A 25,885-nucleotide genomic window follows, 5' to 3' on the forward strand; every position below is an offset into this window, starting at 1 on the left:
ATTTTATAAGTGGAAGGTTGTATCTCTTAATCTCTTTTATCTGCTTCACCCATCTCCCTTCAAACTCCCCTTCGGCAAACACCTGTTCTCTGTATTTTAGTTTGTTTCTTGTTTTGTTTTTGTTTTTGTATTCCACGTGTAAGTTAGGTCATATGGTATTTCTCTTTATCTGACTTATTTCACTTAGCATAATGCCTTTAGGTCCATCCATGTTATCACAAATGGCATGATCTCATTTTTTTTTTTTTTTTTTACTGACTTACATTCCATTGTGTGTGTATACAGTTTGTTTTCTATATTTATGATTCTGATTTTGCTTTTTCATTTTTTAAAAGATTCTATTTATGAGAGAATCATATGATAATTGTCTTTATGAGTTATTTTACTTAGCATAATATGATCTGCGTCCATCTATGTTGTCTGAAATGGCACAATCCCTTCCTTTTTTATGGCTGCATAATATTCCATTGTGTATGTATACCTGATTTTTTTATCCATTGGTCTATAGATGGGACACTTAGGTTGCTTCCATGTCTTGGCTATTGTAAATAATGCTGCAATAAACATAGGGGTGCATATATCTTTTCAAATTAGTGGTTTAGTTTTCCCTGTGTGGGGAATTCTACCCACTAGTAGAATTATTGGATCATATGGTATTTCTGTTTTTAATTTTTTGAGGAACCTCCATACTGTTTTCCACAATGGCTGTACCAATTTACATTCCTACCAACTATGCACAAGGGTTCATTTTTCTCCACATTCTCACTAACACTTGTTGTTTCTTGCATTAAAAAAATTTTTTTTTTATGTTTATTTTTTGAGAGAGAGAGCGCGAGCGAGCAAGGGAGGGGCAGAGAGAGAGGGAGACACAGAATCTGAAGCAGGATTCAGGCTCTGAGCTGTCAGCACAGAGCCGCATGTGGTGCTTGAACTCATGTACCATGAGATCATGACCTGAGCCGAAGTTGGCCGCTTAACTGACTGAGCCACCCAGGTGCCTGTTTCTTGCATTTTTTATTTTAGCCATTCTAACAGGTGTGAGGTGATATTTCATTGTGACTTTGATTTGCATTTCTTTTTTTTTTTTTAATGTTTATCTATTTTTGAGAGAGAGAGAGAGAGAGCAAGTGCAAAAGCAGGGGAGGGGCAGAGAGAGAGAGGGAGAGGGAGACACAGAATCTGAAGCAAACTCCAGGCTCTGAGCTGTCAGCACAAAGCCTGAAGTGGGGCTCAAACTCACGAACTCTGAGATCATGACCAAAATCAGATGCTTAACCAAGTGAGACACCCAGGCATTCTTGATTCACATTTCTTTGATGATTAGTGATATTGAACATCTTTTCATGTGTCTGTTGGCCATCTATATATCTTCTTTGGAAACATGTCTATGTCCACTTTTTAAACTTTTTTTTTTTTTTTTTTTTTTGAGTGAGAGAGAGAGAGCATGAGTTGGGTTCCATGCTCAGTGCAGAGCCTGACACGGGTGCAATCCCACGACCCTAGGATCATGACGTGAACCAAAATCAAGAGTCTGATGCTCAACCAGCTGAGCCATCCAGGCACCTCTACTTATTTTTTAATCAGATTGTTTGGAAGTTTTTGGTGTTGAGTTGTATAAGCTCTTTTTATATTTGTATCTTTTTCAATGTTACCTCCTTATCAGATATATCATTTGCAAATATCTTCTCCCATTCCCTAGGTTGCCTTTTATTTTGTTTATCATTCCTTTTGCTGTGCAAAACCTTTTTATTTTATTGTAGTCCCACTAGTTTATTTTTGCTTTTGCTTTTGCTTTCTTTATCCTAAGAGACCTATCCACATGACTCTTGATTTTGGCTCAGGTCGTGATCTCATGGTTCATGAGATTGAGCCCCACTAACAGCTTGGGCTTGGGGTTCTCTCTCTCCCTCTCTCTCTGCCCCTACCCCGTTTGCACACACTCTCTCTCAAATAAACATTTAAAAAAAGCCTCCAGTCTTTAAGCTCCACTAGTTGCAGACACTCACAAAAATCAGGCCCTCTCATTTTCCTAGCCAATGGCTCTGGGGAAATGTTCTCCCTTGCGTTCCCTTATGTGCTCCTCCTCTCTTGCCCTCTCCCCCTTCTGTGTGATCACAGCATCTGTGATCCATTTCCCCAAACCATGTCTCCCCCCTTCCTACCCTCTTCCATGCGGCTTCTTCTCTCCCTTCAGTTGTGGAGTTTATTCGTCAGACTTCAGGTTGATATGTGGGGTATTCAGAATGATTTGGTAGCTACCTAGTTGTGTTTGAAGGACAAAACGAGCTGAGCGTCCTCCTACTATGCTGCCATCTTCTAAGGTATACCATGTTGATTTTTTAAAATGCTTTCTTGGGGTGCCTGGGTGGTTCAGTTGGTTGGGCATCTGCTTCAGCTCAGGTTGAGATCTCACTGTTCATGGGTTCAATCCCCACATTGGGCTCTGTGCTGACAGCCTGGAGCCTGCTTCAGATTCTGCGTCTCACTCTCTCTGACTCCCGCCCCTGCTGGCACTCTCTCTGTCTCTCAAAAATAAATAAACATAAAAAAATTTTTTTTAAATGCTTCCATTCATTTATTTATTCATTCAAATAATAGGCACCTAACGCAGGTACAGTTCTACATACTTGAATGATTTCAGTGAACAAATATCTTAGAGGAATAAAGGGAATGCATTTAAGAAGTTCAGAAGGCATTCAGGAGAAAGCCTACCCAAACTATGAGAAGCAGGGTAATAGGGTTACTAAAAGCCTTTACAACAACCTACAAAATAAATGGTAAAGATGGAAAGCACATCCCATTAAGATGAAGAAAAACACAAATATGCTGTTTTTACTACTTTCTAGTCATCAATGTACTGGAAGTATTGTTCTATTGGTATCAAGAAAAATATATAAAGTAAGAATTAGTATGAAAAAAACCCCCTGTAATTAGTTATAGATAATATGATTGCCTATGTGTCAAACCAAAACAACACCTAAAAATTAGAATTTTAAAGTTTACTAAGGTAGCTGGATAAAATACAATACACAATCAGAAAAATTAAAAGGTATAACATTTAAAAGTAAGATAATTACACTATTCACCATATACAAGATATGGAAAAAACTCATGTCCATCTATAGATGAATACATAAGATGTGATATGTATGTGTTGTAGAATATTATTCAGCCATAAAAAGAAGGAAATCCTGTTATTTGTAACCACATGGATACACCTGAAGGACATTCTGCTAAGTGAAATAATCCTTACAAAAGGCTAGGTGGGGTGGGGGTGGGGTGGAAGTAACAGGAAATGTAGATCAAGGGCACAAAAATCTCAGTTATGTAGGATGAATAGATTCTGGAGATCGAATGTATAGCAAGGTGAATATAAAAGTTTATTAAATGTTAAGAACAAATTGTAAGAAATTGGGCTAGCTTTATCTTTTCTTTTGTTTCTTTAAAAAAAATTGTAAAATATTGAACTCCATTGAAGAAGACATAAATATATAGGAAGAAACACCATGGTTTTTGTAAAGTCCAATACCAGAAACTCAAATTCTCCTTACAATGATTTAGAGATTCAGAGATTCAGCTAACATCTCATCAAAAGTAGACTAAGCATTAGATGAAATTAGCAAACTGACATAAAAATATATATGGATCTCCCACAACTAATTATAAATGGGAAAATAAGACTTGTACAAGTAAAAACCAGACACCTACTGTATTTTACCAAAGTAATCAAAACTAACATTAACAATGTTGGAGTAAATGACTTCATTGGCTTCTGTCTAGGTGCTATCTTTGATATATATGTCTCTTTTTTGATATCCAGCCAAAAATATAAAACATGAATGTTTTTTATATAAAACATGAAGCTTAAAAAAGAAACAGCAGTTGAAAGATATTCAACAAAGGAAACTGCTGTGTTCTTAAATATTGTCTATATCATAAAAGACAAAGTTAAGGAAAATATTTGAAGTTGGTTAAAGTACCATGGCCATTGAAATCAATACATGGCTTTGAACTGAAGGATAAATTTTACCATAAGAACATGAAACAGCTGATAAAAGCAATATGGACTATAAATCAGATAACACTCTTGTGCTTCAGAAACACCTACTGAAAATAATACGGGGTTAAAGAGGCATGGTGAATGCAACTTACCCTTGAACACTTCAGGAGGAAAATACACATGTATGAGAAGAAACAGGAGGGCGAGAATGAATGAGAAAGAAGTAGCAAAACTTTACGAATTAGTGAATCTGAGTAGTTCTATTGGAGTCCTTTGTACTAGTCTACCAACTTTTTCTCTAACTGTGCTGTAATTTCCAAATTCTAGCAAACAACCAAGGAAAGACAGCATTCCTTAAGAATAATGGCACTCTGGGGCGCCTGGGTGGCTCAGTCGGTTAAGCGTCCGACTTCAGCCAGGTCACGATCTCGCGGTCCGTGAGTTCGAGCCCCGCGTCAGGCTCTGGGCTGATGGCTCGGAGCCTGGAGCCTGTTTCCGATTCTGTGTCTCCCTCTCTCTCTGCCCCTCCCCCGTTCATGCTCTGTCTCTCTCTGTCTCAAAAATAAATAAACGTTAAAAAAAAAAATTAAAAAAAAAAAAAGAATAATGGCACTCTGGAAACCAATTTGACAATAAATTATATTTAATATTAAAAAAAGTAAAAACCAAAACTGCAAAAAAAAAAAAAAAGGAATAATGCCACAAAAAATAGCACTCTCCAGCATTAAGAGACACAGTTAAAGTTAGTATAATGAAGGCAAGAGGTAGTCATGCAGAGATAAGTCCCAACTGACCAAAGGAATAAAATACAATCTCCAGAACAGATCCAAATTTATATGGATTTTTCTCCCGATGGCTGATGTTACACTCCAAATCAGTAGAGAAAAGCAAACTTTTTAAAAAATGTTTTTTTTAAACTCACTATATTTATTATTTTTTAATAATTTAAGGGGAGCCTGGGTGGCTCAGTCAGTTGAACCTCCAATTTCAACTCAGGTCATGATCTCACAGTTCATGACTTTGAGCCCCACACTAGGCTCGCTGCTGTCAGTGGAGTCTGGTTCGATCCTCTACCCGGCTCTCTCTGCCCCTCCCTGCTCATGCTCTCTCCCTCCAAATAAATAAACATTAAAAAAATAAAGTTTTCATTTAAATTCCAATTAATATACAGTGTAATAGTAGTTTCAGGTGTACAAATAGTGATTCAACAATTCCATACATCACCTGGTGCTCATCACAAGTGCATTACTTAATCCCCATCATCTGTTTCACCCATCCCCCCCCCCCATTTCCCCTCTAGTAACCATCAGTTTGTTCTCTATAGTTAAGAGTCTGTTTATGGGGTGCCTGGGTGGCTCAGTCAGTTAAGCATCCGACTTCAACTCAAGTCGTGATCTCTCAATTTGTGGGTTCAAGCCCCACATTGGGCACTGTGCTGACAGATCAGTGCCTGGAGCCTGCTTCAGATTCTCTGTCCCCCTCTCTCTCTGCCCCTCCTCCACTTGCACTGTCCCTCTCAAAAATAAACACTAAAAAAAAGAGTGTTGCTTTGCCTCTCCTTTTTCTCCCCTTGCTTGTTTGTTTTCTTAAATTATACAGATAAGTGAAATCTGATATTTGGCTGACTTATTTGGCTTAGCATAACACTCTCTAGCTCCATCCATATTGTTGCAAATGGCAAGATTTCATTCCTTTTTATGGCTAGTATTCCATTGTTACAGATGCCACATCTTCTTTATCCATTCATCAATGTACACTTGGGCTGTTTCCATAATTTGGCTATTATAGATAGTGCTGCTATAAACAGAGGTGCATGTGAAATAATACTTTTGTATTCTTTGGGTAAATACCAAGTAGTGTGATCACTGGATCACAGGGTGGTTCTACTTTTAACGTTCTGAGGACCCTCCATACTGGCTGTACCAGCTCTTCAGACTGGCAGTTTGCATTTCCACCAACAGTGTACAAGAGTTCTCCTTTCTCTGTGTTCTCAGAGAAAGGCAAAATTTTCAATACACAGTCTTGTGACAATTTTATGTTCATGGTGGATGAGACAAAGTTAGACATATTGGTAACAAAAAGAAAAGCCAATTCTAAATGGATTAAGCACATGAATGAGAAACAAAAAGTATAAAAATTTGGGAATTCAAGACAGGTGAACATATTTATGACCACAGAGTAAAAGAAAATTTTGGAAACAAAATTAGCTATGCCCAAATTAAGAAATCTTTCTTTGGGGTGCCTGGGTGGCTCAGTCCATTAAACATTCAACTCTTGATTTCAGCTCAGGGTCGTGAGATCAAGGCACACACAGGGCTCCTCATTGGGTGTGGAGCCTGCTTAAGATTCTCTCTCTTCTCCTTCTCCCCAACTCCCCAGCTCGTGCTCTCTCTTAAAAAAAAAAAAAGATATTCTTCTTAAGATACTATATCAAAACTGAAAACACATTAAGTGGGAACTAATGCAATCTTGTTATTCATGAATGAGGAGTACCACATTAACAAAAGACTTCAAAATTATTTTAAAAGAACAACTATTAGAAAAATTAGCCAAAGCTATGACTGGTAGTCCAACAAGGAGGAAAACAAATAGCCATAGTACTTGACAAGATGTTCATACCATCAGCAATAGGGAAAGGCAAATTAAACCACAGAGATACTGCACAAACACTTTGGAAAAACATTGTAATTACCTAATAAGTTTGAACACTAATACAGAGTGAGTGAATAAAATAACAAAGGAATGACTCAGTAACAAAAGCTTTTATATATAGTTCAAAAATCAACTAAGGAGGGAAATACTTTGCTTTGGGATCTATACATAGGTAGTAAAACTTATGAAAAAAGCAAAGAAATGGTAGATTGGTGCCTTGATCTTAATTTCTGAAAGTGACTGAATAAAGACACAGGGAGATTAAAAACACTGAAGGAAAAGTTTACCACAGCCCAAAGGGTAAACAGCATGACTCCCCATGAGGGTTCAGAATTGGTCTGAAGAAAGGAGAAAACACAGGCCACAGTCTTCATTGGGTTTCCACTGAAAGAGCAAGGTAGGGCTGAACAGAATTGGCTAGTTTGACTAATGCCACCAGATTTTGGGTCATAGGCAATGTATCTAGTTTTCTGGTATCTGGCCCTGGGTTGACTTAGGTAGGAGAAATACTGGCTTTGCATGTAAGAGTTAAAGGAGGTTGGGGATATTGGATACTGGATGATTTGGTTTCCACAAGAAAGAAATGTTCTTGATCAAGTTGTTTACTATCTTTAGGGATTAGCCAGACCTGAAGGAGCAGTATCTTCCTGGACAGATTGATCCCTTAAGTGTCAAAGCATCATAAACACAGAGCAAAAGAGAACATGATTAAGGCAACTGATCTTCTGATGGTTCGATAGTAAGGAAACTTTGGGGTGATGGTAGTGGTGATTATCAGAGAGTATGGCTTAAGTTGCCATGGAATACATAGAAAACATTACGGGAGTATAAGAAGTCCTCGTAGGCTAGCCCATAACCAAGGTCTCTATTAAATCTGGTAGGTACTATGTAAAGATATGAAATTATTGTGTGGACTCTAACAATATCTTTGTGGACTTATAAAGTGTGCATTTGACAATATTCAAGGCGGCAAGCTTGGCAGTTACACTGTTGGAGGCCATGAGCTAATGATAATAAAATAGACGTAAAGATTAGTATTTTGTGGTTGGTGATGCAGGGCAGGAGGTCATGGTGGAAAGATGGAGGGCTGCCGTAGAAGGTGCTGGAGAGTGGTCTTCTTCCCACAGGGTTAAGAGGCAGACTAATAGGAATAGTATCTCCTGGAAAAAAGTTATTTTTGGAAAGACACAAATAGTTTTCTGTCAGATTCCCCTACAAGCATGGCAGCGTGGGGTATGTTTTGGCAGAACGCAGGTATGCCTGGATAATGGGCTAAGCAGACTGCAAGCAGCTCAGGAACAAAACAGAATATCAAAAGAAGATCAGCAATATTGTCCTTTGTCTACTTTCTGCATTAGGAGGGTCAGCCACGGATATTGCTGGTGCAGAAGCTCATGAACTGGGCGAAGTCATTTCTATTCGGGAGATCTTCGGAGGGAGTGATGTCATCTTAGGCCAGTATCCCTGCCAGCAATGAGATTCTGTGCACAGGTGATGTGGGCCTGGGGTATCCTTTCCCAGCAGATAACTACTTGGATATGGGTCTCAGCATTTGCTCTTTGGTTGAAACAATAAACTACCTCCAGGGTTTGGGCCTCCAGCCTGTAAAATGAAAGCACCCAGAACAGAAGTAATGAGAACAGTGAACAGAAGTATGGCTATGCTTGAAAGATTGTTTTTTTAATGGAAGTTTAGGCTTAAATATTATATTATCAGTGTTGCCTTGCTTATGAGAGAAGTTATGGTTAATGGGTCCTAAGAGGGTACACACCTTGGATGTGACCTCCAGGCCTTATGTGGTGGGAACAAGATAGAACATTTACAAAGACAGTTTAAAGATCAGGGCAAGACAGAGATCAATTTAGGGGTCCACTTGTCAGACTGCAGTGTTATATCTGTTAAACTCAGTGTGATCTATCCGGGACATGAACGTTTTCTTGGATAGCTTTTCCAGGAGGTTAGTGTTGTGGATTTTGAGAAGTAAGATGTGATCAAAGTGTACAAACTTCCAGTTCTGAATAGGTTCTACAGCACAGTGACTGCAATTAATACTATTGTACTACACACTTGAAAGTTGTTGACAGAGACTCTTCAATTGTCTCACAACAAAAAAAGAAATAATTATGTGAAGTCATGTGGGTGTTAACTAACACTCTGTAAGTAATCATTTTGCAACATAGAAGTCTATCAAATCAACATGTGCTCATTAAGCTTACACATTATTATGTATATTAATAAAGCTGGAAGAAAAGTGAAATTACCATATTTGTTAGAAAGTAAACTCCTGTATTAATTCATTCAAATATTTATTATGTACCTATCATGAGCAAGGTGCAGTTTTAAGTATCTGAATTTTATCAGTGAACAAATATGGCCATTTCAGATGATACAGGAAGAATATTTTTTTTTTTTTTTTTTTTTTTGGGACAGAGAGAGACAGAGCATGAACGGGGGAGGGGCAGAGAGAGAGGGAGACACAGAATCGGAAACAGGCTCCAGGCTCCGAGCCATCGGCCCAGAGCCCGACGCGGGGCTCGAACTCACGGACCGCGAGATCGTGACCTGGCTGAAGTCGGACGCTTAACCGACTGCGCCACCCAGGCGCCCCAGGAAGAATATTTAAATTCATAGGCATACAGTCTCAAACTATGAAATACAGGAATATACTGGCTATTAAAAACAGTGAGAAACCTACAGCAAACAACTGTGAGTGATGAAGTGGTAAGAGTGTCCTAGTAGAATTGTTAAGGCTGTGTCTGTGTGTCTGTGTGTATTTAATTGAAGCACAGTTGACATACCATGTTATATTAGTTTTAGGGGTAGAATATAGCAATTCAGCAATTCTGTACTGCATACGATGCCAAAGATAACTATAGTTACCATCTGTCCCCCAAATTATGACCATATTATTGACTATATTCTCTGTATTTTTCATTCCCATTGACTTATTTGTAACTATAAATTTAAAGTAGGCTCCACACCCAGTGTGGGGTTTGAACTCATGACCCTGAGATCAAGAGTCAGATGCTCTACTGAGCCAGCCAGGTGCCCTGTAACTAAAAATTTTAATCTTAATCTCCCCCCATGTATCGTGCCCATCTCCCAACATCCTCTGTTCTGGCAACCAATGTGTATTGCGTGTTAATGAAATTTTCTGTTTTGTGTTCACTGATTCCACATGTAAGTGAAATCACTTAATATTTGCCATTCTCTGACTTATCCCACTTAGCAATATCCTTTAGGTCCATCTGTGCTGTCATGAATGACAAGATTTCATTTTTTATGGCCAAGTAATATTTCATTGTGTGTATGTGTGTGTAACACATATACCAAACCTTTTTCCATTCATCTACTGATGGACAGTAAGGTTACATCCATACTTTGGTTACTATAAATAATGCTGCAGTGAACATAGTGGTGCAGATACATTTTAAAATTTTGATCACTTTCCTTGAGTAAATACCCAGCAGTGGAATTACTGGATCATATTAGTTCTGTTTTTATTGAATTTTTTGAGAAACCATTATACAATTTTCCACAATGGTTTCACCAATTAATATTCTTACCAACAGTGCACAAGGGCTCTCTTCTTGCCACATCCTTGTCACCACTTAATATTTCCAGTCTTTTTGATGACAGCTATTCTGACTGGTGTGAGGTGATATCTCATTGTGGTTTTGGTCTGCATTTCCCTGATGATTACTGATGTTGAGCATTTTTTTGTGTCTGTTGGCCATCTGTAAGTCTTTAGAAAAATGTCTGTTCAGGGACTCTGCCCATTTTTAAATTAGATTTTTTGTTGTTGTTGAGTTTTAGGAGTTCCTTATACATTTTAAATATTAACCCTGTATGAAATGTCACTTGCAAGTATCTTCTCCCATTCACTAGATTGTCCTTGCATTTTATTGATGGTTTCCTTTACTGTGCGATAGATTTTTAGTTAGATGTAGTCCCAATAATTCATTTTCACTTAATGTTTTTCTTGCCTGGGAGATATATCCAGAAAATAGTTGCTAAGGCATATGTTCAAGAGATTACTGCCTCTGTTTTCTTTCAGGAGTTTTATGGTTTCAAGTCTCACATTTAGGTCATTAATCCATTTTGAGTTTATGTTTGTGTATGGTGTAAGAACATGGTCATTTCATTCGTTTGCATGTAGCTGTACAGTTTTCCAAACACCATTTTGAAGAGACTGTATTTTCCTCTCTGTATATTCTTGTTATCTTTATTGTACATTAATTGGCCTTTGAAGTGTGGGTTTGTTTCTGGCCTCTACATTTTGTTCCTTTGATCTATGTTTCTCGTTTTCTGCCAGTATTATACTGTTTTGATGAGTACAGCTTTGTAGGATAGCTTATAGCCTGGGATTGTCATACTCCAGCTCTGTTCTTTCTCAAGGTTGCTTTGACAATCTTCATGGGATCTTGGTGGTTCCATACAAATTTTAGTATTATTTGTTCCAATTCTGTGAAAAAATACTGTTGGTATTTTCATAGGGATTACAATGAATCTGTAGATTGCTCTGGGTAGTATGGACATTTTAACAATATGGGTTCTTCCATGCCATGAGCATGGTCGATCTTTCCATTTCTTTGCTTTACCTTCAATTTCTTTCATCAATGTCTTATAGTTTTCAGAGTATAGGTCTTTATCCTTCTTGGTTTAACTTATTCCTAGGTATTTTATACTTTTAAAACAAGTTTTTATTAAAATTTCAGCTAACATAGTGATTTATTAGTTCCAATTGCTCAATATAGTGATTCCACAATTCCATATATCACCTGGTGCTCATCACAAGTATACTAATCTCCACTACCTATTTAAACCCATCCCTCCAACCCCATCCCCTCCTCTGGTAACCATCAGTTTGTTCTCTATAGTTAAGAGTCTATTTCTTCATGTGCCTCTCTTTTTTTCCCCTTTGCTTGTTTTATTTCTCAAATCTCACGAGTTAAATCATATGGTACTAAATGATCTCTTTCTCTTATTTTGCAGATTTCATTTTTAATGGCTGAGAAATATTCCACTGTATATACATATATCACATCTTTTTTTTTTTTTTAAGTTTAAAAAACTGGGGTGCCTGGGTGGCTTAGTCAGTTAAGCATCTGACTCTTGGTTTCAGCTCAGGTCATGATCTCACAGTTTGGGAGTTCGAGCCCTGCATTGGGCTCTGTGCTGACAGTGTAGAACCTGCTTGGGATTCTCCCTCTCTCCCCCTCACTGCCCCTCTGCTCACACTGACTGTCTCTCTCTCCCTTCTTCCCTCCCTCCCTCTCACTGCCCCTCTGCTTGGACGGTCTGTCTCAAAAAAAAAAAAAAGTTTAAAAAATTTTAACATAATCTCTACACCCAACATGGGGCTCAAACTCACAACCCTGAGACCAAGAATCACATGCTGTACTACTAAGCCAGCCAGATACCCCTACGCCATGTCTTCTTTATTCATTCATCAGTCGGTGTACATTTGGGCTGTTGCTCTAATTTAGCTACTGTAGATAATGCTGCTATAAACACTGAGGTGCATGAATACCTTTGAATGAGTATTTTTCTATTCTTTTTTTTTTTTTCAAAAATTTTTTTTCAACGTTTTTTATTTTTTATTTTTGGGACAGAGAGAGACAGAGCATGAACGGGGGAGGGGCAGAGAGAGAGAGGGAGACACAATCGGAAACAGGCTCCAGGCTCCGAGCCGTCAGCCCAGAGCCTGACGCGGGGCTCGAACTCGCGGACCCGACCGTGAGATCGTGACCTGGCTGAAGTCGGATGCTTAACCGACTGCGCCACCCAGGCGCCCCGTATTTTTCTATTCTTTGAGTAAATACCTAGTAATGCCAATTTGCTGGATTGTAGGGTAATTCTATTTTTAAGTTTTTTGAGTACTCTCCATGCTGTTTTCCAGAGTGGCTGCACTAGTTTGCATTCCCACCAACAATGCAAGAGGGTTCCCCTTTCTCTGCATCCTTGCCAACATCTGTTGTTTCTTGTATTGTTTTTAGCCATTCTGGCAGGTATGAGGTAATATCTCATTGTAATTTTGATTTGTATTTCCCTTATGATTAGTGATGTTGAGCATCTTTTCATGTGTGTCTTGGCCATCTGTATGTCTCCTTTGGTATTTTATACTTTTGACTCAATTGTAAATGGAATTGGTTTACTTCATTTCTTTTTCTGCTACTTCATTATGAGCATATAGAAATGCAAACATATTTCTGTATACTAATTTTGTACCCTGAAACTTGAATGAACTCATTTATTCTAATAGGTTTGGGTGGAACCTTTACAGTTTCCTATATATAGTACATCATCTGTAAATAGTTAATTTTACTCTTCTCTAACAACTTGAATGCCTTCTATTTATGTTTCCTGTCAGATTGCTGTGGATAGGACTTCCAGGTAGTACTATGTTGATGAAACAGTGAGGACGATATCCTTGTCTTATTCCTGATCTCAGAACTTTCAGTTTTTCACCATTTCATATGTTACCTGTGGGTTTTTCATATATATAGCCTTTATTACATTATGTTTTCTCTAAACCCACTTTGAGTTTTTAACATGAGCAAATGTTCAGTTTTGTCAGATACTTCTTTTTGCATCTATTGAGATGACCATATTGCTTTTATTTTTTAAATTTTATTTATAATTTACATCAAACTTAGCATATAGTGCAATAATGATTTCAGGAGAATCCAGCGATTCATCCTCTACATGTAACACCTAGTGTGCTCATCCCAACAAGTGTCCTCCTTAATGCCCCCTGCCCATTTATCCCTTCCCCACACCCCCAACCCCTCCAGCAACCCTTTGTTCTCTGCATTTAAGAATCTCTTATGTTTTGTCCCCCTCCCCGTTTTTATATTTTTGCTTCCCTTCCCTTATATTCATCTGTTTTGTATCTTAAATTCCACATATGAGTGAAGTCATATATTTGTATTTCTTTAATTTTGCTTAGCATAATACACGCTAGTTCCATGTTGTTGCAAATGGCAAGGTTTCATTATTTTTGATTGCTGGGTAATATTTCATTGTGTATATGTGTGTGTGGGGATATCTATATATCTATATATCTATATCTCACATCTTTATCCATTCATCAGTTGATGGACATTTGGGCTCTTTCCATACTTTGGCTATGGTCGACAGTGCTTCCTTCTATAAACCTTGGGGTACATGTGCCCCTATGAATCAGCACTCCTGTATCCTATGGATAAATACCTAGTTGTGCAATTGCTGGGTCATAGGGTAGTTCTATTGTTAATTTTTTGAGGAACCTCCAGACTGTTTTCCAGAGTGGCTGCACCAGTTTGCATTCCCACCAGCAGTGCAAAAGAGATCCTCTTTCTCTGCATCCTTGCCAACATCTGTTGTTGCCTGAGTTATTCATTTTAGCCATTCTGACAGGTGTGAGGTGTATCTCATTGTGGTTTTGCTTTGTATTTCCCTGATGATGAGTGATGTTGAGCATCTTTACATGTGTTAGCCATGTGGATGTCTTCTTTGGAAAAGTGTCGATTCATGCCTTTTGCACATTTCTTCACTAGATTATTTGGTTTTTGGGTGCTGAGATTGATAAATTCTTTATAGATTTTGGATACTAATCCTTTATCGATATGTCATTTACAAACATCTTCTCCCATTCTGTTGATTTTCTTTTAGTTTTGCTGATTGTTTCCTTTGCCATGCATAAGCTTTTTATCTTGATGAGGTCCCAATGGTTCATTTTTGCTTTTGTCTCCCTTGCCTCCTGAGACATTTGAGTAGGAAGTTGGTGCGGCCAAGGTCAAAGAGGTTTTTGCCTCCTTTCTACTCCAAGATTTTGATAGCTTCCTATTTGCATTTAGGTCTTTCATCCATTTTGAGTTTATTTTTGTGTATGTGTAAGAAAGCGGTCCAGGTTCATTCTGCATGTCGCTATTCAGTTTTCCCAACACCATTTGCTGAAGAGACAGTCTTTATTCCATTGGATATTCTTTCCTGCTTTGTCAAAGTTTAGTTGGCCATATGTTTGTGGGCCTACTTCTGGGTTCTCTATTCTGTTCCATTGATCTATGTGTGTTTTGTGCCATATTGCTTTTAGCCTTAATTTTGTTTATTCTTGCATACCTGGAATTTTTAATCACACTTGACCTTGGCAAATTATACTTTAATGTATTATTTAATTGTGTTTGCTAATAATGAGGATTTTGCATCTATATTCATCAAGGATAATGGCCTTATGGTTCACGGGTTTGTTTTGTTAGTGTCTTTGGTTTTCGTATCCAGGTAATGCTGGCTGCTGCCATCATCATCATCATCAATCCTGGCCTTTTATTTATTTTTTTAATGTTTATTTATTCTTGAGAGACAGAGACAGAATGTGAGTGGGGGAGGTTCAGGGAGAAAGAGAGACGCAGAATCTGAAGCAGGCTCCAGGCTCTGAGCTGTCAGCACAGAGCCTGACGTGGGACTCGAACTCACAAACTGTGAGATCATGACCTGAACTGAAGTCAGACGCTTAACTGAGCCACCCAGGTGCCCCATTAATGCTGGCCTTTTAGAATGAATTTGGAACTTTTCTTTTTTCCTTACTTTTTGGAAAAGTTTTGGAAGGATAGGTATTAACTCTTCTTTATTTTTTTTTTCAACGTTTTTTATTTATTTTTGGGACAGAGAGAGACAGAGCATGAACGGGGGAGAGGCAGAGAGAGAGGGAGACACAGAATCGGAAACAGGCTCCAGGCTCCGAGCCATCAGCCCAGAGCCCGACGCGGGGCTCGAACTCACGGACCGCGAGATCGTGACCTGGCTGAAGTCGGACGCTTAACCGACTGCGCCACCCAGGCGCCCCCTCTTCTTTATTTTTAAAAAATGGTTATTGGGGCGCCTGGGTGGCACAGTCGGTTAAGCGTCCGACTTCAGCCAGGTCACGATCTCGCGGTCCGTGAGTTCGAGCCCCGCGTCGGGCTCTGGGCTGATGGCTCGGAGCCTGGAGCCTGTTTCCGATTCTGTGTCTCCCTCTCTCTCTGCCTCTCCCCCGTTCATGCTCTGTCTCTCTCTGTCCCAAAAATAAATAAAAAACGTTGAAAAAAAAATTAAAAAAAAAATAAAAAATGGTTATTTATTGGGGTGCCTGGGTGGCTCAGTCGGTTAAGCATCCAACATTAGCTCAGGTCATGATTTCACAGTTCATGAGTTCAAAGCCCCATGTCGGGCTCTGTGCTGACAGCTCAGAGTATGGAACCTGCTTCAGTTTCTGTGTCTCCTTCTCTCTCTGCCCCTCCCCTGCTTGCACTCTGTTTATTCATTCTCGAGAGAAACATTAAAAAAAATTTTTTTAATGGTTATTTATTTAAAGAATATGCATGTGACGCGAGAATCCCATGCAGGCTCCCGCTCAGTGTAGAGGCTGACATAGGGCTTGATGTCACAACTGTGAGATCATGACCTGAGCTGATAACCAAGTCAGTTGCCCAACTGACTGAGTCACCCAAGCGCCCTGAACTCCTCTTCAAATGTTTGGTAGAATTCCCTTGTAAAGCATTCTGGTCCTGGATTTTTGTTTGTTGGGAGTTTTCTGATTACCAATACAATTCTGTTAGTGTCAATCTTTTCAGATTTCCTATTTCTTCCTGACTCAGTCTTGGAAGACCTATGTTTCCAGAATTCTATACATGTTTTCTAGGTTATTAAATTTGTTGGCATATAGTATTTCTGGTCTCTTAATGATCTTTTGTATTTCTGTGGGGCCAGTTGCTACTTCTCCCATTCAGTTTCTGATTTTAAGTCCTTTTTCTTGATGAGTCTGGCTAAAGGTTCTTCATTTTTAATTTTTCAAAGAACCAGCTCTTGGTTGTATTGATATTTTCTATTTTTTTAGTTCCTGTTCATTTGTTTCTGCTCTGGTCCTTATTATTCCCTTCCTTCTACCGGCTCTGGGCTTTGTGTTCTTCTTTTCCTAATTGCTCTAGATGTGTGATTAGATTTATTTGAAATTTTCATTTCTTGAGGTAGGCCTGTATCATTATAAACTTCCCTCTTAGCACTACTCTTACTATGTCCCAAAGATTTTGAAGCATTGTTTCCATTTTTATTTTCTTGGGGTACTTTTAAATTTTCTTCTTTCATTTCTTCATTGACCCAATGCTTGCTTAGTAGCATTGTCAGCCACCACATTTGTGTTTTTGTACAGTTGCTTTCTTGTAATTAATTACTAATTTTATACCATTGTGGTCAGAAAAGATGTTTGATAGGATTCCAATCTTCTGAAACTTACTGAAACTTGTTTTGTGGCCTAACAAGTGATGTATCTTGGAGAATGTTCCATGTGAACTTGAAAAGAATGTATAGTCTGTTTTTGGATGGACTATTCTGTATATATTTGGCCTAATGTATTATTCAAAGCCACCATTTCCTTAATAATTTTGTCTGGATGATCTATCCATTGATATGTGAGGTGGCAAAGTCCCTTACTGCTATCATATTACTGTCAATTTCTTTGTTTACGTCTGTTAATATTTATATATTTAGGTGTTCCTATACCAGGTGCATAGATACTTACAACTGTTACATCCTCTTGCTGAATTGGTATCTTTGCCATTATGCAATGCCCTCCTTTGTCTCATTATAGTGCTTGTTTTAAAGTCTATTTTGTAATGCTACCCCAGCATGTTTCTCTACTTAACATTTGCGTGGAACATATTTTTTATTCAAAGTAAGCTCTATGTGCAACATGGGGCTCAAAGGCATGACCCCAAGATCCAGAATCACACACTCCACTAACTGAGCCAGCCAGGAGCCTCTGGAACATATTTTTCCACTTCATTTTCAGTCTGAATGTATGTCTAGGTCTGAAGCCTCTTATATGCAATATACAGATGGGTCTTATTCATTCATTCATTCCATTCCATTCAGTTCAGTCACACTATGTCTTCTGATTGAAGCACTTAGATCATTTGCATTTAAAGTAATTATTGGTAGCTATGTGCTTACTCCCATTTTGTTGTTTTCTGATTGTTTTTGTAGTTCTTTTACTCTCTTCCCTTGTGATTTCTATCTTTCTACTTAGTGTTATGTTTGGATTCCTTCTTCTTCTTCTTTTTTTTTTTGGTGGGTGGCAGTTTTATTTATTTATTTTTACAATATTTATTTATTTATTTTTTTAATATATGAAATTTACTGTCAAATTGGTTTCCATACAACACCCAGTGCTCATCCCAAAAGGTGCCCTCCTCAATACCCATCACCCACCCTCCCACCCCCCATCAACCCTCAGTTTGTTCTCAGTTTTTAACAGTCTCTTATGCTTTGGCTCTTTCCCACTCTAACCTCTTTTTTTTTTTTTTTTCATTCCCCTCCCCCATGGGTTTCTGTTACGTTTCTCAGGATCCACATAAGAGTGAAACCATATGGTATCTGTCTTTCTCTGTATGGCTTATTTCACTTAGCATCACACTCTCCAGTTCCATCCACGTTGCTACAAAAGGCCATATTTCATTTTTTCTCATTGCCACGTAGTATTCCATTGTGTATATAAACCACAATTTCTTTATCCATTCATCAGTTGATGGACATTTAGGCTCTTGCCATAATTTGGCTATTGTTGAGAGTGCTGCTAAAAACATTGGGGTACAAGTGCCCCTAAGCATCAGTACTCCTGTATCCCTTGGATAAATTCCTAGCAGTGCTATTGCTGGGTCATAGGGTAGGTCTATTTTTAATTTTCTGAGGAACCTCCACACTGCTTTCCAGAGCGGCTGCACCAATTTGCATTCCCACCAACAGTGCAAGAGGGTTCCCGTTTCTCCACATGCTCTCCAGCATCTATAGTCTCCTGATTTCTTCATTTTGGCCACTCTGACTGGCGTGAGGTGATATCTGAGTGTGGTTTTGATTTGTATTTCCCTGATAAGGAGCGACGTTGAACATCTTTTCATGTGCCTATTGGCCATCCGGATGTCTTCTTTAGAGAAGTGTCTATTCATGTTTTCTGCCCATTTCTTCACTGGGTTATTTGTTTTTCGGGTGTGGAGTTTGGTGAGCTCTTTATAGATTTTGGATACTAGCCCTTTGTCCGATATGTCATTTGCAAATATCTTTTCCCATTCCGTTGGTTGCCTTTTAGTTTTGTTGGTTGTTTCCTTTGCTGTGCAGAAGCTTTTTATCTTCATAAGGTCCCAGTAATTCACTTTTGCTTTTAATTCCCTTGCCTTTGGGGATGTGTCGAGTAAGAGATTGCTACGGCTGAGGTCAGAGAGGTCTTTTCCTGCTTTCTCCTCTAAGGTTTTGATGGTTTCCTGTCTCACATTCAGGTCCTTTATCCATTTTGAGTTTATTTTTGTGAATGGTGTGAGAAAGTGGTCTAGTTTCAACCTTCTGCATGTTGCTGTCCAGTTCTCCCAGCACCATTTGTTAAAGAGACTTTTTTCCATTGGATGTTCTTTCCTGCTTTGTCAAAGATGAGTTGGCCATACGTTTGTGGGTCTAGTTCTGGGGTTTCTATTCTACTCCATTGGTCTATGTGTCTGTTTTTGTGCCAATACCATGCTGTCTTGATGATGACAGCTTTGTAGTAGAGGCTAAAGTCTGGGATTGTGATGCCTCCTGCTTTGGTCCTCTTCTTCAAAATTACTTTGGCTATTCGGGGCCTTTTGTGGTTCCATATGAATTTTAGGATTGCTTGTTGTAGTTTCGAGAAGAATGCTGGTGCAATTTTGATTGGGATTGCATTGAATGTGTAGATAGCTTTGGGTAGTATTGACATTTTGACAGTATTTATTCTTCCAATCCATGAGCAGGGAATGTCTTTCCATTTCTTTATATCTTCTTCAATTACCTTCATAAGCTTTCTATAGTTTTCAGCATACAGATCTTTTACATCTTTGGTTAGATTTATTCCTAGGTATTTTATGCTTCTTGGTGCAATTGTGAATGGGATCAGTTTCTTTATTTGTCTTTCTGTTGCTTCATTGTTAGTGTATAAGAATGCAACTGATTTTTGTACATTGATTTTGTATCCTGCAACTTTACTGAATTCATGTATCACTTCTAGCAGACTTTTGGTGGAGTCTATCGGATTTTCCATGTATAATATCATGTCATCTGCAAAAAGCGAAAGCTTGACTTCATCTTTGCCAATTTTGATGCCTTTGATTTCCTTTTGTTGTCTGATTGCTGATGCTAGAACTTCCAGCACGATGTTAAACAACAGCGGTGAGAGTGGGCATCCCTGTCGTATTCCTGATCTCAGGGAAAAAGCTCTGTTTTTCCCCATTGAGGATGATGTTAGCTGTGGGCTTTTCATAAATGGCTTTTATGATCTTTAAGTATGTTCCTTCTATCCCGACTTTCTCAAGGGTTTTTATTAAGAAAGGGTGCTGGATTTTGTCAAAGGCCTTTTCTGCATCGATTGACAGGATCATATGGTTCTTCTCTCTTTTTTTTTTTTTTTTTTTTTTTTGTTAATGTGATGTATCACGTTGATCGATTTGTGAATGTTGAACCAGCCCTGCATCCCAGGAATGAATCCCACTTGATCATGGTGAATAATTCTTTTTATATGCTGTTGAATTCGATTTGCTAGTATCTTATTGAGAATTTTTGCATCCATATTCATCAGGGATATTGGCCTGTAGTTCTCTTTTTTTACTGGGTCTCTGTCTGGTTTAGGAATCAAAGTAATACTGGCTTCATAGAATGAGTCTGGAAGTTTTCCTTCCCTTTCTATTTCTTGGAATAGCTTGAGAAGGATAGGTATTATCTCTGCTTTAAACGTCTGGTAGAACTCCCCTGGGAGGCCATCTGGTCCTGGACTCTTATTTCTTGGGATATTTTTGATAACTGATTCAATTTCTTCGCTGGTTATGGGTCTGTTCAAGCTTTCTATTTCCTCCTGATTGAGTTTTGGAAGAGTGTGGGTGTTTAGGAATTTGTCCATTTCTTCCAAGTTGTCCAATTTGTTGGCATATAATTTTTCATAGTATTCCCTGATAATTGTTTGTATCTCTGAGGGATTGGTTGTAATAATTCCATTTTCATTCATGATTTTATCTATTTGGGTCATCTCCCTTTTCTTTTTGAGAAGCCTGGCTAGAGGTTTGTCAATTTTGTTTATTTTTTCAAAAAACCAACTCTTGGTTTTGTTGATCTGTTCTACAGTTTTTTTAGATTCTATATTGTTTATTTCTGCTCTGATCTTTATTATTTCTCTTCTTCTGCTGGGTTTAGGCTGCCTTTGCTGTTCTGCTTCTATTTCCTTTAGGTGTGCTGTTAGATTTTGTATTTGGGATTTTTCTTGTTTCTTGAGATAGGCCTGGATTGCAATGTATTTTCCTCTCAGGACTGCCTTCGCTGCGTCCCAAAGCGTTTGGATTGTTGTATTTTCATTTTCGTTTGTTTCCATATATTTTTAAATTTCTTCTCTAATTGCCTGGTTGACCCACTCATTCTTTAGTAGGGTGTTCTTTAACCTCCATGCTTTTGGAGGTTTTCTAGACTTTTTCCTGTGGTTGATTTCAAGCTTCATAGCATTGTGGTCTGAAAGTATGCATGGTATAATTTCAATTCTTGTAAACTTATGAAGGGCTTTTGTGACCCAGTATATGATCTATCTTGGAGAATGTTCCATGTGCACTCAAGAAGACAGTATATTCTGTTGCTTTGGGATGCAGAGTTCTAAATATATCTGTCAAGTCCATCTGATCCAATGTATCATTCAGGGTCCTTGTTTCTTTATTGACCGTGTGTCTAGATGATCTATCCATTTCTGTAAGTGGGGTGTTAAAGTCCCCTGCAATGACCACATTCTTATCAATAAGGTTGCTTATGTTTATGAGTAATTGTTTTATATATATGGGGGCTCCGGTATTTGGCGCATAGACATTTATAATTGTTAGCTCTTCCTGATGGATAGACCCTGTAATTATTATATAATGCCCTTCTTCATCTCTTGTTACAGCCTTTAATTTAAAGTCTAGTTTGTCTGATATAAGTATGGCTATTCCAGCTTTCTTTTGGCTTCCAGTAGCATGATAAATAGTTCTCCATCCCCTCACTCTCAATCTAAAGGTGTCCTCAGATCTAAAATGAGTCTCTTGTAGACAGCAAATAGATGGGTCTTGTTTTTTTTCAACGTTTTTTTTTTGTTTTTGTTTTTTTAATTTTTGGGACAGAGAGAGACAGAGCATGAACGGGGGAGGGGCAGAGAGAGAGGGAGACACAGAATCGGAAACAGGCTCCAGGCTCTGAGCCATCAGCCCAGAGCCTGACGCGGGGCTCGAACTCACGGACCGCAAGATCGTGACCTGGCTGAAGTCGGACGCTTAACCGACTGCGCCACCCAGGTGCCCGTGATGGGTCTTGTTTTTTTATCCATTCTGATACCCTACGTCTTTTGGTTGGCACATTTAATCCATTTACATTCAGTGTTATTATAGAAAGATACGGGTTTAGAGTCATTGTGATGTCTGTATGTTTTATGCTTGTAGTGATGTCTCTGGTACTTTGTCTTACAGGATCCCCCTTAGGATCTCTTGTAGGGCTGGTTTAGTGGTGACGAATTCCTTCAGTTTTTGTTTGGGAAGACCTTTGTCTCTCCTTCTATTCTAAATGACAGACTTGCTGGATAAAGGATTCTTGGCTGCATTATTTTTTCTGTTTAGCACACTGAAGATATCGTGCCAATCCTTTCTGGCCTGCCAAGTTTCAAAAGAGAGATCAGTCACGAGTCTTATAGGTCTCCCTTTATATGTGAGGGCACGTTTATCCCTTGCTGCTTTCAGAATTTTCTCTTTATCCTTGTATTTTGCCAGTTTCACTATGATATGTCGTGCAGAAGATCGATTCAAGTTACGTCTGAAGGGAGTTCTCTGTGCCTCTTGGATTTCAATGCCTTTTTCCTTCCCCAGTTCAGGGAAGTTCTCAGCTATAATTTCTTCAAGTACCCCTTCAGCACCTTTCCCTCTCTCTTCCTCCTCTGGGATACCAATTATGCGTATATTATTTCTTTTTAGTGTATCACTTAGTTCTCTAATTTTCCCCTCATACTCCTGGATTTTTTTTATCTCTCTTTCTCTCAGCTTCCTCTTTTTCCATAACTTTATCTTCTAGTTCACCTATTCTCTCCTCTGCCTCTTCAATCCGGGCTGTCGTCATTTCCATTTTGTTTTGCATTTCGCTTAAAGCACTTTTCAGCTCCTCGTGACTGTTCCCTAGTCCTTTGATCTCTGTAGCAAGAGATTCTCTGCTGTCCTCTATACTGTTTTCAAGCCCAGCGATTAATTTTATAACTATTATTCTAAATTCACTTTCTGTTATATTATTTAAATCCTTTTTGATCAGTTCATTAGCTGTTGTTATTTTCTGGAGATTCTTCTGAGGGGAATTCTTCCGTTTGGTCATTTTGGATAGTCCCTGGAGTGGTGAGGACCTGCAGGGCACTTCCCTGTGCTGTGGTGTATAACTGGAGTTGGTGGGTGGGGCCGCAGTCCGACCTGATGTCTGCCCCCAGCCCACCGCTGGGGCCACAGTCAGACTGGTGTGTGCCTTCTCTTCCCCTCTCCTAGGGGCGGGATTCACTGTGGGGTGGCGTGGCCCGTCTGGGCTACTTGCACACTGCCAGGCTTGTGGTGCTGGGGATCTGGCGTATTAGCTGGGGTGGGTAGGCAAGGTGCACGGGGGCAGGAGGGGCAGGCTTAGCTCGCGTCTCCTTAGGTGATCCACTTCAGGAGGGGCCCTGTGGCAGCGGGAGGGAGTCAGATCCGCTGCCGGAGGTTTGGCTCCGCAGAAGCACAGAGTTGGGTGTTTGCGCGGAGTGAGCAAGTTCCCTGGCAGGAACTGGTTCCCTTTGGCATTTTGGCTGGGGGATGGGCGGGGGAGATGGCGCTGGCGAGCGCCTTTGTTCCCCACCAAACTGAGCTCTGTCGTCCGGGGGCTCAGCAGCTCTCCCTCCCTTTGTCCTCCAGCCTTCCCGCTTTCTGAGCAGAGCTGTTAACTTATGACCTCCCAGAGGCTAAGTCGCGCTTGCTGTGGGAACACAGTCCGTCCGGCCCCTCCGCTTTTGCCAGCCAGACTCGGGGGCTCTGCTTGGCCGGTGAGCTGCCCCTCCGCCCCGGCTCCCTCCCGCCAGTCCGTGGAGCGCGCACGGCCTCGCCGCCCTTCCTACCCTCTTCCGTGGGCCTCTCGTCTGCCCTTGGCTCCGGAGACTCTGTTCTGCTAGCCTTCTGGCGGTTTTCTGGGTTATTTAGGCAGGTGTAAGTGGAATCTAAGTGATCAGCAGGACGCACGGTGAGCCCAGCGTCCTCCTACGCCGCCATCTTCCCCCTCTCTGGATTCCTTCTTTTTTTTGTGTATCTATAAGTTTTTCCTTGTGATTACCATGAGATTAATATATAGCGTCCTACATATACAGTGGTCTATATTGATGATCAGTTAAGTCCAAACACATTCTAAAAGCAGTACATTTTTACTCCCCCTTCCCTCATTTTATGTATATGAGGTATATGTGTACATATACGTATGTAAACATTATGTATATATTTATGTATGTATATGACATCTTTTGTTTTGAGTCCTTTGGCTGTTTATAGATATAATTGATATTTTGTTTTAATCTCTATACTGGCTTTACAAGTGATAATCAATTATGTTTATTGTATGTTTACTTTTACTTGTTAAAAGTTTTTCCTTTTACTTCTCATTATGTCCTTTTCTTTCCACTCAGTTCCCTTTAACATTTCTTCTAAGTACATTTAACTTTTATTTTTGTTGGAAACTCTCTCCTATTCTGAATGATAACCTTGCTGGGTATAGTATTCTTGGTTGTAGGGGTTTTCCTTTCAGCACCTTGAATGTATTATGCCATTCCTTTCTGGCCTGTAGTTTCTGCTGAAAATCAGCTGATAGCCTCATGGGGTTTCCCTCATATATAATGGTTTTCTCCTCTCTTTCTTTAAAAATTCTCTTTAGGGGGCGCCTGGGTGGCGCAGTCGGTTAAGCGTCCGACTTCAGCCAGGTCACGATCTCGCGGTCTGTGAGTTTGAGCCCCGCGTCGGGCTCTGGGCTGATGGCTCGGAGCCTGGAGCCTGTTTCCGATTCTGTGTCTCCCTCTCTCTCTGCCCCTCCCCCGTTCATGCTCTGTCTCTCTCTGTCCCAAAAATAAAAAAAAAAAAATGTTGAAAAAAAAAAAATTCTCTTTAGGGGTACCTGGGTGGCTCAGTCGGTTAAGCGGCTGACTTCAGGTCAGGTCACGATCTCGCGGTCCGTGAGTTCGAGCCCCGCGTCGGGCTCTGGGCTGACAGCTCAGAACCTGGAGCCTGTTTCGGATTCTGTGTCTCCCTCTCTCTGACCCTCCCCCGTTCATGCTCTGTCTCTCTCTGTCTCAAAAATAAATAAATGTTAAAAAAAAGTTAAAAAAAATAATAAAAATTCTCTTTATCCTTACTTTTTGCCACGGTAAGTATTACATGTCTTGGTGTGGGCGTTGCTGGGTTCATCTTTTTTGGGGCTCCCTGTCCTTCCTAGACCTTGATGTCTGTTTCATTCCCCAGGTTAGGGAACTTTTCATTCATAATTTCTCCAAATAAGCTTTCTACCTCTGTGTTTCCTTTGGGACCTCTATAATGCAAATGTCTGTACAACTGATGCTCTCTCAGAGCTGTCCTCGTATCTTCTTTTTTTTTTTTTTTTAGTTTTTAAAAAACTTATTTAAGGGGCGCCTAGATGGCTCAATTGGTTGAGCAGCCGACTTCAACTCAGGTCATGATCTCACAGTTCATGAATTCAAGCCCCATATCGGGCTCTGTGCTTAGAGGTCGTAGCCTAGAGCTTGCTTTGGATTCTGTGTGTGTCTCTCTCTCTGCCCCTCCCCTGCTTGTGCCCTGTCTCTCTCTCAAAAATAAACATTGAAAATAAATAAAATTAAAAGGTTTGATGGCCAAGGCATCCATTTCAAAGAGGCATCCACTGCAAAGATGGTTACCAGAGTAAACATATTACCAGCTATATGATTGAAGAGCCAGGCCACCTCTTCTGACTGAAGCCCCTTTATTTTAGAAACATGGTTGATTTCTCCATACTTCAAAATTCCTACTCTTATGTCTGAAATCCACCAATAAAGAATAAGCCTGTACACAGGCCCCCACCCTCAAGTCCGATAAAAGGAGAATGCCAGGCCATTGCATTTTCTCTCTTCTACCTGAGACCTTGCTGTGTGGCCTCAGGTGAGCTGTATAATTTCTAGGTCTTCTTTCTTGATGGTTA

At 39.6% G+C, this 25,885-nt stretch overlaps 2 long non-coding RNA genes across 13 annotated transcripts in view; one reads left to right on the top strand and one right to left on the bottom strand.

The window, feature by feature from the left end:
• Positions 1-25,885, top strand: part of LOC131511085 (uncharacterized) — a 44,576-nt gene that overhangs the window by 12,632 nt on the left and 6,059 nt on the right. The gene's annotated exons all lie outside the window — the stretch shown is intronic.
• The window catches only part of LOC131511080 (uncharacterized), a 39,310-nt gene continuing 20,091 nt past the window's right edge, over positions 6,667-25,885 (bottom strand). For all 12 annotated transcript variants that reach the window (XR_009261327.1, XR_009261322.1, XR_009261328.1 and 9 more), the window contains one exon: positions 6,667-8,254. This is a non-coding gene — a long non-coding RNA (uncharacterized LOC131511080). The remainder of the gene's footprint in view (positions 8,255-25,885) is intronic.

This window comes from Neofelis nebulosa, chromosome 4 (assembly GCF_028018385.1).
Source record: "Neofelis nebulosa isolate mNeoNeb1 chromosome 4, mNeoNeb1.pri, whole genome shotgun sequence".
In the NCBI taxonomy this organism is placed as follows: Eukaryota; Metazoa; Chordata; class Mammalia; order Carnivora; family Felidae; genus Neofelis; species Neofelis nebulosa.